Genomic DNA, 15,163 nt, shown 5'->3' on the forward strand with positions numbered 1-15,163 from the left:
AAAAATGATTTAAGAAGGAAGATATGAGATGTAGGAACTGGTGAACAAAGAAAATGAAAACCTATGAGTAAACCTGACCAAATGCTGAATACAAAGAACAATAATAATAATATCTAATTTGTGGGTTAAATGAACAAATAAAATCGACCTACAATAGGGGTGAGCATATGGGATAAATAGGTCAAATAATAACTCCAAAGAAACCTATCTTGAAGTAGAAATAGACTAGAATTTGCAGAAAAATGCAAAGATGGGTAGAATGGAGTTAAATGTTCAGCAATTTTATTTCATTTAATCTAAAATGTCACTAAATTAGGAAGATACTATTATTTTATAGCTTACAATTAAAGAAAAATAAAATACTACACATTTAACTATGATACTGTGTTTTAATGTTAATTCTGTGTGATATAAGATCTAACTCATATAATAGTTACACCAGTCTCTTTGCTTTAAAATTTTTTCACTTATTCTGAGGGATTAGGGATTGTTCTACCATCAGTTGCATTTATTGTTGTGATATACAATCCCGTTGGATGTATCTAAGAAACAACTCATAATAGATTTATCTACTTGTAAGTATCTTTCTGAAGTTCCTTTCTATTGATAAGAGATTCTAAGTCTCAATAAGATATAATTTTAAATTGGTATATATCTAATAACATATTTTCAAAATACACAAAAGAAGAAATTGATGAATACAATTATACAATTATAAAGTTTGCTTTTATATATATATATATATATAATTAACTCTTTTCCAAAACTGCAAAATGTATGGTCTTTAAAGAATACATAAAACATCTGTAAAAATTGGCCAAGAGATATGCAATAAAGCAAGCGAAAATCAACAAATTTTAAGAAAACAATATTTTAGGGAACATATTGTTTTTAAAAATGCACTTAACAAAAAAAGATAATTTTAAAAGTTACTTAGATAAAATTTAAAAATACACCACTTCATAACTGAGAGACCAAAAAAAAAAAATAGAGAATAATGAGTGTCAAGAATAATAATTATCTTCCTTATCATTAATATGTATGCACCTAACAACAGAGCACGAAACTATGTGAGGTAAAAATCTAATAGAATCGCAAAAGAAATAGATGAATCTGCTATCATAGTTGGAAACTTCAAAATCTCTCTTTCAGAAATAGACAGTCCAGCGGGCGGAAGATAAGGGCATAACTGAATTTACCAATGCCATAAATCAACTGGATATAACTGACGTCTGTAAACTACTTCATCCAACAACAGCAGAATACACATTCTTCTAAGTTTACATGGAACATTCACCAAGATAGGCCATATTCTGTGCCAAAACACACACCTTTACAAGTGTAGAGAAATAGAAATCATATAACGTCTGCATTTAGACCACAATAAAATTAAACTAGAAATCAATAACAGAAATATAACTGAAAAATCCCAAAATACCTAGAGATTAAATAACACACCTCTAGATAACACATGGGTCAAAGAAGAAATAAATAGAAATTTTAAAAATGTTTTGAATTAAATAAAAATGAAAACACAACTTATCTAGGTTTGTGGGATATGGTGAAAGCAATGCTTAGAGGGAAATTTATGGTATCAAATGCATACATATTCAAAAGAAGAAAGATCTGAAATTGTTCATCTAAGTTTCTGCCTTAGGACACTAGAACAAGAAGAGAAAAATTATTGCAAATTAAAGACACAAAAAATAATAAAAATTAGAGCAGAAATCAATTAAATTGTAAATAGGAGATCAACAGAGAAAACCGACAAAACCAAAATCTGGTTCTTTGACATGATCAATAAAATTGATAAACCTCTGGCCAGGCTAAGGAAAAAGAAGAAGAAAAGATACCAATTACTAATATCAGATATAAAAGAAAGGCCATCATTACAGATGCCATTCACATTATAAGTATAACAAAGACATAATATGAAGAACATTATGCCCATAAATTTGATAACCTAGATGAAATGGACCAATTTCTTGAAAGATATGATCTGTCAAAACTCACACAAGAAAAAAATAGACCTCAGAATAGGCCTCTATTAAAGAAATTGAATTAACAATTAATAATCTTCCAAAACAGAAAGCACTAGGCTCCAAAGGGCTCACTGGTAAATTCTATCAAATATGAAGGAAAAAATTATACCAGTTCTCTACAGTGTTTTCCAGAAAACAGAAGCAGAGAGAATACTTTCTAACTCTATGAGGTTAGCATTACTGTAATACCAAAACCAGACAGACGTGCAAGAAAAAAAAACTACAGACCAATATCTCTCATAAACATAGAGGCACAGAGGATTTTTAGGGTAGTGAAAATATTCTGCATGATACTATTATAATAGATACATATTATTTAACATTTGTCCAAACCTAGAAATATATAATATGAAGAGTGAACCCTAATGTAAACAATGGACATTGTTCGATAACGATTGGTCAATATAAATTTGTCATTTGTAATAAATGTACTATTCTGTACCTTCTCCTCTATCTTTCTGTGAACCTTAAACTACTTCAAAATATTAAAATCTTACAAAAAAAAAATAATCCTACCTATTAAACTTGAGAAAGAGATCTAACATAGGAAAATATCATCTTTAAATATTTATATTAGAAAAGAATAAATCTAATGTTTTAAATTATTTAATTAATTTTAAACATAATGCCACAGAAATAATAAGTCTAACAATAAATCAAGAGAAGTTAAGAAGACAGAAAAGAAACAGAGATCAACAAAACCAAAAGATAGTTCTTTGAAGAGATTATTTTGCATACTAAATTTATAAAGATTGAGCAATGAAAAAAGACAAGATATAAATAAACATTATTAATAATGAAAAGAGAATTTAATTACTCATAAACAAGATATTAAAATGCTTAGAATATTATGGATAATTTTTTGCCAAAAAATTGGAAACCTTGGTTAAAATAAAATAACCTTAGAAAAATGTGACCTGTCAAAACTAACTGAAAATGAAATAGAAAACATTAACATTCCATTAATAATACGAATTATTTCCATGAATAAAATATCAGGCTTAGATGGTTTTACAGGTGAGTTCTATCAAACTTCATAAAACAGTATCTTTTAAAACAAAAGTTCTTCACAAAAGAGGAAAAAAAGAGACCACTTTCCAACTTGTTTGATGAGGACAGTATAATGTAGTCACAAAAATCAAATAAGAAATACCAAAATAGGAAATATTAAAGACCAACCTCATTCCTGAACATGGAGACAAAAACCTTAAATTAATATTACCAAATTAACTCTAGCAATTGGTAAGCATGCCCCTTAAAGTCAGGAAGTCTTTGATGCACTTTACAATTATTTCAATTCTATTATACAGGGGGTCTTAGCTAGTATAATAAAATAAGAAAAATAAAGTATAAGAATTGCAAAAGAGAAAAGAAAATTTTGATATTTTCAGATTATGCAACTGTTTCTATAGACAACCTCAGCTTTCTGCAGACAGATTATCAGAGTACAATAAGATCGTCAGATATAAAGATAACGTATTAAATCAACTGAATTTCTCTATACCTATAAAAAATAGAAAATTTAATTTGAATAAGTATACAATTTATAACAGGAACCAAAAATATATGGTAGTCAGGAATAAATATAAATAGGATATACAAAAATATTATATTGAAAGAAATTAAGTAAGATCAATATAAATAGAAATATATATAATGTTCATGGATAGAAAGACAAAAATATGTAACAGTCCTTAAAAGGATTAATGATTCAGTAAATTTCCTCTCAAAATCCCAAAAGAATTTAGGATTGGAAAAACTTAGAATCTGATAAACTGTTTCTAAAATTTATATATGCAAGAACAAAGGATTGAGATAGCTAAATTATTCATAAAGAATAGTATGAAAGAAGAGGAGGAAGAGAAGAAGGAAAAAAATGCCATACAAAAAAAAAAACAATATTAAGAAAAATTAATTAGGACAATTTAGTGCTGTTAAAGAAAAACAGACCAGTGGAATCAAGTAGAGGGCAGGCCTAGAAATATATAGTATAATGTGGTCTAATACATGACATAATAGAATTCTTGGTCAGCTGGTAAGAATGAACTATCCACAAATAGTACTAGGACAGTTCCCTAGCCATATAAAATAAATAAAATGTGAATCTGCTTTCACCAATGTAAAAAAAAAAAATTACTTGTGAAAAACAAAACTTTAAAAAAAAACTCTTTAATAAAAGAATAGAAGAACACAACAGAGTAGGGAAGGAGTTCTTAAATAAAGTTTATAAAGGCCAAGCCATAAAGGAAAGAATTAATATATTCATGTACATTAAAATGATGATCTTGTTTACATCATGAAAAGACAAATAACGAGCTAGGTTAGGAAAAGATATTTTTAAAATATATGACCAAGAAAACTTTATATTCAGAATATTGAAATAATTCTTAAACAGCAATATGTGAAAGCAAACTACATTATAAAGAGAAAATAAAAGAGGCATTAGACAAAAAAGAAATATGAATAGCTAGCTCTACTAATAGTTAAAGAAATATAAAATAAAAACAAAATGAGTTATTTCACATCCATGATATTGATAAACACTTAAAAGATTGATAATTCCAAATATTGGAAAGCATATGGTGGACTAGGAGCTTATAAAGCATTGGTGAAGGTGTAAATTGGTACAACCAGTGGAAAACAATTAGGCATTACCTAGTAAAGTTAAGGTTATGCCTACACTATACTCAGCAATTTTATTTCAAGGAACATACCATCAAGAACTATTTCTATATGCATATCAGAAGATATATACAAAAATATCAATATGGTTGGAAGTAGACAAATACCAAAAATAATTTAAATGTACATTGATGGGAGACTTGATAAGTAAATCACCTTAAATTCCTATAGTTGTATATCACAGTTTTGAAAATGAACAAGGGTATTGACATGGATGAAACTCAAAATATATAATCTTTGAGATAAAAAAGTCACTAAAGTACATATAAAAATATGATTTATTATGAGCATATAAAAATAAAAAGGAGAAAAAACTAAACAGCATATTACTGAGACCTATATATGTGGTAAACCATAAAGAATATAAAAAATGGCTAATGAAAATATTAGAATACTCATTCACAAAAAAAGTGGGCAAGGATGGAAGTGTACTAGAGCTACAACTAATTTTCTAATTTTTAAAGCAGATGGTTACTATATGCCTATTTGTTTTATTGTTCTTTTAAATATTATACATATGTCATATAATCTCTTTTAATGTATCTTTCATAAGAGAACACATTTAAGTGCCTTACTTACAACTTTTTGTCTAAGTCAAGAATATAAGAATTTGAGTTAATTTTATTTATATGATATTATCAAAAGTAGTCACCCTCCTCTGCAGTTCATCACTGAACAAACTATCTACCTTACCCTGCATAGGTTATCGCTATGTAGAAGTGGTAGCCTTTATGCGTTCTTCAGTCTTTCTACTATTGACACTTGGTTTGAGGTAATTATTGGAAATAATTTACTAGTCTTTCACACAGCATGCTAAAGTTCCAGAACATTTATGGAACTATCACTGATTTTGCTATTACTCCATCTTAGATTTAACCATTCCAAATTCCTCGCTTTTCCTTAAGCTTTGTTTAAAAATCTACTCTTAAAAATCAACTTCCATATCATCAGGGTTCAAATTCAACTGAAATAATTTTTCTTACTTAAACATGTTGATTCTTGTCAACTATAGTAAAATACCATAGGAAAATAACTACATATTTCAAGATGATACATAATCTTCCAAAAACCGCTTCCCCCAAAAATCTTTTGAAATGGTATCAACTTCAAATAGACTCTGCCAGAAACAGGGAAACTAGAAAATCACAAACGTGTATAAATAAACATTTGCCAAAGTGAAAGACTATTAAACACAGTTGACAAATTTAATAGCCCCTATAGATTTCCATCAAAATGGACTTGTTGTGACATCCTGAATAGAAGGGAATCCACAATCACTGAAGTAGTCGTCTCCTTGCAGTTATATCTTGAAAACAAGCATACCCTATTATGGCTAGAAAATGTCATTTTAAATGATGAAAGGAAAAGTACGGGTAATTCATTTAGATTAGACAAAGAATAGAAAAATCACAGTGTTACTTGAAACCAGATACGGTTTCAGTTAATGAGTTAATGAAAACTTTTTTTTCTTTTAAATATTGAATACAGCAAAACTGACCTGAGAGGTGACAGACTTTCTCTCTCTCTCTTAGCAGTAGGAAGACATATCAGAAGGATCTTTCTAATTCCAAAACCCTCTGTCTTCATGTAGCTCCTGATTACTGTCTGTTTCAGACAAATCCTGATTACTGCCCTTCAGCACTGGTGTCCAAGGACTTCTCCTTCTCTCTGGGCCAGTGCAGATACAGTCTGCCCAATCAATGGAATCTAAGAGAAACAGCATTTTGAAATGGGTCAAAATAGAAATAATTATTGCAAATGAGTGAAGTCTGGTTAAAGACTAAAGTAAAAATATTCCCAGCCTAGGCTGAACTGGCTCTCATCTTCTCCTTTGCATAAAAAAAAAAAAAAAAAAAAAAAAAAAAAAAAAAAAAAAAAAAAAAAAAAGCCTGAGAAAATCCTATTTAGCTATGAACATTATATTTTAAATCCTTAGCTTAGTTTCTTTATCTAATAGCAGTAGATATGGAAAACTATTGATACCTAACTACGCAATTCTTACTCCCAAATGGGTTATTCTCTTCAAATTTCCAAGCCTTTTTACTTTCTATTGAGAGTACAACCTTCTCTTCTTTTTCATTTTTGACCTAAGTTCAACTTGCTGCACATCAGAAATTTGCTATCTGTTTTTTATGCATTACCTCCTTTAGTCTCCCAGCAATACTATGTCAGTTCACCCTTCACTTAACATTTGAGGAAACTAAAGCTTAGAGGGGTTAACTTGTCACATGGCTGGTCGACCGTGGCATTGCTCCCAAAAGCTATGTTGATTTACCTGAACGACAGTTGTGACAGTGGAAATGCGAAGCAAGAGGCTTAAACTTGAAAGACATTTCTCTAGTAAGATTGGCAGGATTCAATAAGCATTTGGATCTGGGATAATTGGAGATTTCTGATGTGGTTACACCAATAACTAAGAGCTCTTGAAGTCAACTGGGTGGAAAAGGGAGCGGGTTCAGTTTGTACAAGCTGAGATCTAGATAACTGTGGGATATCCAGGTGGTGTACACTTAAGAGTTAAATAAGGTGTTATTATATTTCAGAAAGAAAATATGATGGAGATATGAAAGAAGAATTTAGAGAGCAAGGAGAAAAATAAATTCAATCTGAAAAATATTCCTTTGGCTCTAAGAATAGTGCAACTACATATATACACATATAATGGAAAATTTGCTGCATAAAAGAAATATGCCTAGTTTTTAAATCAGAACATGAAATAAAGTTAACATTGTAACAAAAATAAAACTCCTTAAATTTAATCAGCTTACTTAATGAGCTGCTTTCATGTTTTATAAAAACCCAATAGTCCAAATACTCAAAATTTAATTTGAAAGACAAGTTATAGCTTATTGATACAAGGGGGGAATAAAATAGAATTTGGTTATGAGAATTTTCTCATAATTTGAGTTTATTTTGCATTGTGAAGTCACTGCCCAGTCTCATTGATTCAGAAATTTTGAGTGAGTACTGTAATCACTATTTAAGATGATACGGAAGAATCAAACAGAAATTTAAGACTTGCTATCAATTTCTTTCGGTTTCCAAGTGCTTATCATATTTAATTTATTCAAAGGTATTTATTTATCTTTTAGAATGGTGCTAGTGTTGTAGTTTTTAGTGAAGTGAAGGATGTTCATAAAAGCTTATAGAAGGATTTATATAAAATAATGTTTTTGTTTGTTTGTTTGTTTGTTTTATCTCACACTCAGAAAGAGAGAAGGAAAACATAAAAGAACAGAACAAAATCTGGCCCATTTTAAGCTCTGGCTAAGCTTTCAAAACTACAAGGCCTTAAATATAATTGTTAAATTAAATAAAAATGTTAAAACTTTTTGACTTATGCCACTATGCCATATGTGCTAACCTCTTTTAATTGTCCCCAGCTAGACATCATTTTTTTTTAAGGGAGTTTAAAAAAACGAAGAATGGAAAATTCTTAACTTGGTTAGGTAATAATCAGCTTGCAAATTATTCATTTATGTCACTAAAGGGAAAGGGGATCTCACATCAATACTGCACACTAATATGCTTCCTTCAGTTTATCCCACATACTTTAACCCAAATTGCTCATATTACTCCACAGAAATGTCACAGAAAGTCTGTGCAAGCTAATTTTTATGGATTTCCATGAAAAGCTTCAGAAACACAGCCAGAAAGGAGTTTCTCCCTGTCATGCTCACCAGATTACTTTCAGAATTCTTTGGCCATAAAAAGAAACCCCATCATGGGCTTTGAACATCCAATTGCCTGCTGAACTATGACTATTTGTTGACTAGGGTAAAAGGTATCAGGTGTTGATTCTAAAATATGTAAGTGAGCTAGAAATGCTTATTTGCTTTCTGTTGTATAATAGAGTAACTCTAAAATAAATCTCTTCTCTCTAATGGCTATTATATCTACATTGAACATATTCAAAATAACAACTGAAACTCATAATCTGTTCATTAAATACACAGGCCAGATACTTAGATCCAAACAAATTCTGAAGTTTATTAGCACTTAGTGAATCTGTTTCATAGAGTATAACTGATGCAAGAGTATTTAAAAATCCAGTCCAACCACATTTCACAGAGGAGGAAAACAGGCCAGTGAAGGGCAGTAACTTGCCCTTGATCCCGTAGCTTATGAAGTGACAACAGCCAGACCTTTATTCAATGTTCACAGCCTCCCAGTTTCACTATTTCTCTTGTGGCCTGATTTCATCAGGACTATTGAACACTTGCAGGATACTTGCTCTGAACACTGGCAGTAACAGTGGAGGTCGTTTAGGTCCCCAATGTCTTTTCTCCAGAAAAAAATGTTTCCACCAAACTTAAAACTTTAAAAAGTACATATATATATATATATATATGTGTGTGTGTGTGTGTGTGTGTGTGTGCGCGCGCGTGTGTGTGTGTGTATATATATGTGTATATATATATATATATGTGTATATATATATTACACATATGCTTCCAAAAGAACAGTCCTGGAAAGAAAAGATACCACAACTCTGCTCTAGCAAAAGAGCATTAGCAAAACCTAGAGATATAACTTAAGTGAACAATTTTCAGTGACTAAATGGGCACATAGGCGTGAGAAAAATCAATTTCATTTTTGAATCCATTATATTGTGCATGTGGCTAGTACTTGATAACAATTGAACCACTTCATGATGAAAACATTGGGCATGTTCCTCTCCCACCTTACCAACAAGAATAACACATATGTCATCAAATATATGTGGTAGCATTTCTTTGATGTTTCTCTTTCCTACTAGATTGTAAACTCCATGGGCATAGAGACCACGTTTGTTCTATTTATCATTGTAACTCCAGTACCAAGCAGAGTGCCCCAGGCATGATGGATTCTCGTTCAAGTTGTATTAAATACATGAATAAAGAAGAGATCTGTATGGTAACAGGAATAAGGGTTATAGACTATTGCTGTTCTCTTCTATTCCCATAAACCTAAATTCGTAAATCTGTTTACTCAGGCTGAACTCAGGAATAAGATCTAATTTTATACAATGGGATTCTTACTGGATTAGCAGGCAAGCCTAGCTTCTGCTGACTATTGGGTGATATAATGAACTTCTCTGGGCCTTAGTTTTCTCATTTGTATAATGTGAATAATACTTGCCATAGTTCTTTCTCAGGGTTCTGGTGAGGATTAAATAAAACAGTCCTATGTAGAAACCGTATTCAGCTATTTAGCTAAAAGGCTTACCACTCCCATTGCTACCACCAGCATCATGAAAGTCACTCTGGGAAACTGCTCTTATTCCATCTGCGCGTAGTTTGTCCCGTGCACAGAAGGTTCTTATGCTATTTTAGTGGTAAGAGTAACACTCATGTGAGTCTTCAGTGCAAATAAAATGTTAGAAAGGAAAGTAAGTATATTCCTCTAAAGCGATGTTTCTGAGAAATAAGATAGTTTACCTTTAGGAGTTTACAAAAGGAAATTTCAATAGTATATTGTTTATTCATCACTCTTGAGTAGATTTTATTTCTAGAGATGGTAAATTTGTGGGTGACAATAGAGCTTGAATCTTTGAGCCCCATTCTGTGGTTCAATTCTTTAAATGTAAATTACCAACCCAGAGAAAATGCATTTTGTCTTTTTTTGACAGGGGCCATGAAGGTTTTTTTTTTTAGAAGCTGAGTAGTTTTTAGGCATAGACTTTGTTTTTAAATTATGGTAAAAGATTTAAAATTATATTTCTTTATTACAGAGATATTTCTCCCTCAATTATAAATCAATTACTTCTAATGATAATACATTGTCAAAAATGTTAACTACTAGCTCATCATAATTCTCTGGTACATGGAAAAAACAAAAAGTAGTTTTTTATATTAAATTCTCCAATGGAGTGTTTAAGTTTGGCTTTGGTAGGTTCCCTTTGTTTCTGTGCAGCAATTATTTTTCTCAAAAAGTTAAAAGAAGACATATCTAGAAAACTGAAATTATTTTTGCTTTAAAGTTATTTGAGGTAAGTGAGTGTTTTGCTGGCTTATTTCAACCTATAGTACAAAGCTTGAGATTAAACAAGCGAACATTTTGGGATCTTAATATTGAGAAAATCTACAGACTAAGCTTCCTATATTTTTAAATACAATTTAAACACATCTCAAAACTAAGATTTTCTAAGCCTATTTTGGAAGAAGACTTGGAACCAGCCATCATAATCATCCACAAGAGACTTTTTTTGGATGACTACCCTCCATATAACATTCTATAAAAGGTTGCTTATAAAAAATTATACAAGACAAAATTTGCTAAAGAAACTTCTAAACTCATTGGTAGTCAGTATACATGTGGTTAAAGTTAACTAACAATACAAGTGAGATAGTCATTTCAATAAAAATACCAAATTTTAAATCAGAAGGGTCCCAGCTCTCTGCTGGTTTAAAGAATCTAGGCGGATAGCTCAATCTCACTCAATTTTTATTTCAAGTGTAAAGTGGGATTACTGACACATTCATAATATATTATGGATTCAAAATGTGCTTTTGGATATGAAAGCATTTTTAAATTGTCAGATTTACAAAAGGTAAATTTTATTTAAAGATAACATATGCTAGTACCACGAGTACAGTTTATATAATAAATGATACAGCAGTTCAGAGGAGGAAGCAAACAGCTTGTACTGGCAGGACATGTTTTCGATGAAGTATATTTAAGGTTCATTCAAACCTGAAATTAAGCTAGGCAAATTATGGAAAAGCACTGCTTTGATTACGCTTATGAATAAAGTCCCTTTCTCACCAAGTTAACGGTGTAGCTTTTTTCCTTCCCTACATTTGTGCTAACTGAAACCACGTCTAGATTTAAAAACACAGTTCAAAATTCAGCATCTTTTAAAATTTAATGTCCTTGCTGAAGGTATCTTTGCTAATTTCCGCAGGAAGTGTGGTGCAGACACATTACCAGCAGAAATGCAGGGAGAGAACGACTAGCAACTGATTGGATCTGAGCTCAAGAACAGCCATCAGATATTAACTACTTTGAATCGCAATATTCAGTGCACGGAATGCATCTGAACCAATCATTTAGTTTCCTATAGTATCTAGTCAGCTCAGTTCCCTTACAGGAAAAGTTACATTTAAGCTCTCTTCTGTTTTTGTATAGTTTGACTGAAACATAAAAATTAGAACTTAAATGGTTAAACTGGCAGGTCTAAAAAGGATTTTCCATTTCCATTTCTCCCTACAATTCAAACGCCAATCTCATTGAGAATTTTATTTATCATTAGTATATTTTAATTTTCTTGTAAGCAATTTTTTTCTGTGCAATTACTATCCCTTCCCAAATAGTAATGCCATTTTATTATTCCACTACCACTTTTCAGATAGATTTTTTTTCATGTTATGAAAAGCAATTTGTCAGCATATTCTTTGATTTAAAAAAAAAAAGGATACAAAGAAGCTTTCACAAATCCCTTAATTTTTCAAAATAGAAACATTGCAGGGTAAAAGGACAGCACTCCACACTACGCACAATTGAAATAGCTTAGAAGGTAAACAAGGTATCTGATGAGCTGATGGCTCTAGGAGAAGCTGGAGAACAGAATGTCAGTGTTGTTGATCGTTGTTGTCTGCACATGGCAAGATATAAGAAAGGTATGACCTTTGAAAAGAACGAATTTATTTTCAAATAGGAATGAAAGGAAATAGAGGGAAACCACAGTTTCAGAGTCCTATATAAACGGAAGAGACCACCACTTCCCAAGCCAACACAGTAAAAAAATAATAATAATTAAAGAACACTGCAAGGATAAAGGCAGATAAAAACTTGGCCTTCTAGTAAGAATCAAAACAAGGGTATGCTTGTCTCATTCATTGTTAAAACCTCTGAATAGATTAAGATGGTGCCCAAAAAATTCTTAAAATTGGACAAAATAACTCAATGAATAGAGACTAAAGTTTTAGCTCTCCAACCAAAGTCTGATATTTCCAAGATACTCACAATAAGTCAAGAGAAAAGCATGAGGAAGAAGAAGCAAAGATATATCTATTTATTTGTTTATGTGTATGTAGAGATGCATATATATGCCTCTTAGATTTGTTTTCTATATACTAATATACATAAAAAATCTAAAAAGTATGTACAGAAAAGAACAAAGAACTGTGGCTATTAATACATGGAGATAACTGGGATTTACTAAGAAACCAATCATTTTAAGTGAGTTTATAGCTAATAGATACCATAGGTCTGGGCTAAGAAAGCCTTTTCTAAAACAGAAAATTGTTCTTCACTCCTTATGTTTCTACAGGTATACAGTAGGCTGAGAATGCTTCCAACCTCCAAAAAAGGTCTGTTTTCCAATGCTCACTTCAGACGGGGCCAAGGAAGAGAACGGGGCAGGGGGTAGGAGGAGGGACATACAGAGATAGGAAACAAAGGCCATCAGAATTTGTTCCTGGAAAGCCTTCCCAGAAAACAGAACTGAGTGTAATCAAGGAATTTCCCATCCTGGGAGCTTATAAAGATTTCAGAAACTAGAATATCCAGATGTTAAAAAAAAAAAAATTTCCAGTAGGTTTATTTCTGATTCTAAGCAATCAATCATAACAGGTATAAGCAGCATATGTGATCACATTACATTCAGAGTACACAGAGTAGGGTCTTATTAAAATGCTTACTCTGATTTCTCTTCAGACAGATATTCACTACCAACAACCACACACATGTGGAAACAGAATGGTGACCATGATGATGATGAAACATAGTCCATAAAATGGCATCATCTACTCTTATTTCAAGTCAGATAATATAGGTTTAATAAATGAATGCTTGCCACATTGATTACCTATTTTCATAAATGAATAGATAAAAGTCTCCAATTTAGACTTCTTATAACTTAATTTATGCTTGTTGAAAACATCACTAACACTACCATTACTTTTTCTGCTGATTTTCTTAAAGTTCAGCTTCAGTCATGTGGTCTTACTCACAATGGCTCCCAATCACCTCCCAAATCATGGACAAACTCCTCTCTCTGTCATTAGAGGCCTTTCCCTATGACACCCTCCCTAATTATTTTAGCTCTATTTCTTGCTACTAGCATAATTGTATGTAACTGCCACAAAGGTAGGCAAGCAAAGTGGGTGGTGCTTTCTGCCCCAAAGCAGAGAACAATTCCATCTACGAGGAGCTAAAAATGGAGTTTTTTAATGCCATGACTCCTTTTAGGGCTCAGAAATAACAACACACCTGCCTTACACTATCAAAACAATTTGACCCTCAGAGATTCTCTTTCATACCTAACCAGTCCTTGTTTTAAATTTTGTTCCTGATGGTGCTCACCCAGAGCTTTCAAACCCAGCTGGGCTACTGGATTTTTGCCTTTGGAAACTTGCCCTGCCCCTATGTTGACACCATGGCATCCATCCATTTCTGGCTACTGGTCTCTGCTCTCAGATTTCCTTTTGGCAGTTGTGTTGTTCCTCCAGCTTGGGCTGATCCTGACATCAATCTTCACGTGACTTTGCCCCATCTGTCATTCAGTCATTCTCTACACCCTTTTTGGCTTCAGCTGCTATGGACCCAGGCTCATGCCTTCGGGTGGAGGTTAGAAATACCCTCCTCTGGTACTTGGCAGCCAGTCGCCGCACTACAGCCTAGTCATCTAGTCTGGTGGCTGCCTAGGATTTCCTTCCTTCTGCTAGAATTTTGAAGAATTGGAAGATGCTATCTGTCCTAGATCTACCCTAAATGACATCTCTTCTATGAAGCTTTCTTTATCTGACTCCCCTGGGCAAAATTAGCAATTCTCTCTCTGTATTCCCACAGTGCTTTTCCTTTCTTCTAATTTGTATTAATTTCATCATTTCATAATTTCAAACCAAGCAAATGCTTCATGTTCTTTTATGGTCCAGCACAAATACAACTTTCTGTATCTCTTTTTGACATTCTCTAACCTCACAGCAGAAGGAAACAATTTCTTTCCCTGTTTCCTTGACATTCATGACAGATCTAAGTTCCTCAATGGCAGGAACATATTTTATTCTTCTTTGTATTCTCTATGCCCAGCTCAGTGAGTTGTCAATAGGTTTCTGTAAAACCTCACTGTTGACATGGACTTTTACCTACATTATTTTATTTGATCCTCACGATGGCAAATAAAAGAACAGCTATTATCCTCAAGAGACAGGAAACCAAGGCTCAGAGTAGTTAATCAATTTAGTCCAATTTCTGGTATAACCAGAACCAGGTCTTGAAAGACTTTAAATCTAATTAACTTACTACTATTCATTCATTCATTCATTCATTCATTCATTCATTCATTATCTGGATTCCAGAGTTTAAAAGGCAAATAAAACAGAATCTTACCCTAAAGGGACTCACCTAATGGTGAAGATTAAAAAGAAAAAAAAAAAAAAAAAGCACATAACAAAGTACAGTTTGATACATGCTTTCATAGAAAAAGTTTAAGATTGTGTCATACACACACACAC

General features: G+C 32.1%; 1 long non-coding RNA gene across 1 annotated transcript in view; it reads right to left on the minus strand.

Annotated features, from left to right (window-relative positions):
- Positions 1 to 6,250: 6,250 nt before the first annotated feature.
- LOC118613694 overlaps positions 6,251 to 15,163 on the minus strand; it is a 391,478-nt gene continuing 382,565 nt past the window's right edge. The window contains exon 8 of the long non-coding RNA XR_004955705.1: positions 6,251 to 6,431. This is a non-coding gene — a long non-coding RNA (uncharacterized LOC118613694). The remainder of the gene's footprint in view (positions 6,432 to 15,163) is intronic.

This window comes from Rousettus aegyptiacus, unplaced genomic scaffold (genome assembly GCF_014176215.1).
Source record: "Rousettus aegyptiacus isolate mRouAeg1 unplaced genomic scaffold, mRouAeg1.p scaffold_m13_p_2, whole genome shotgun sequence".
NCBI lineage: Eukaryota > Metazoa > Chordata > Mammalia > Chiroptera > Pteropodidae > Rousettus > Rousettus aegyptiacus.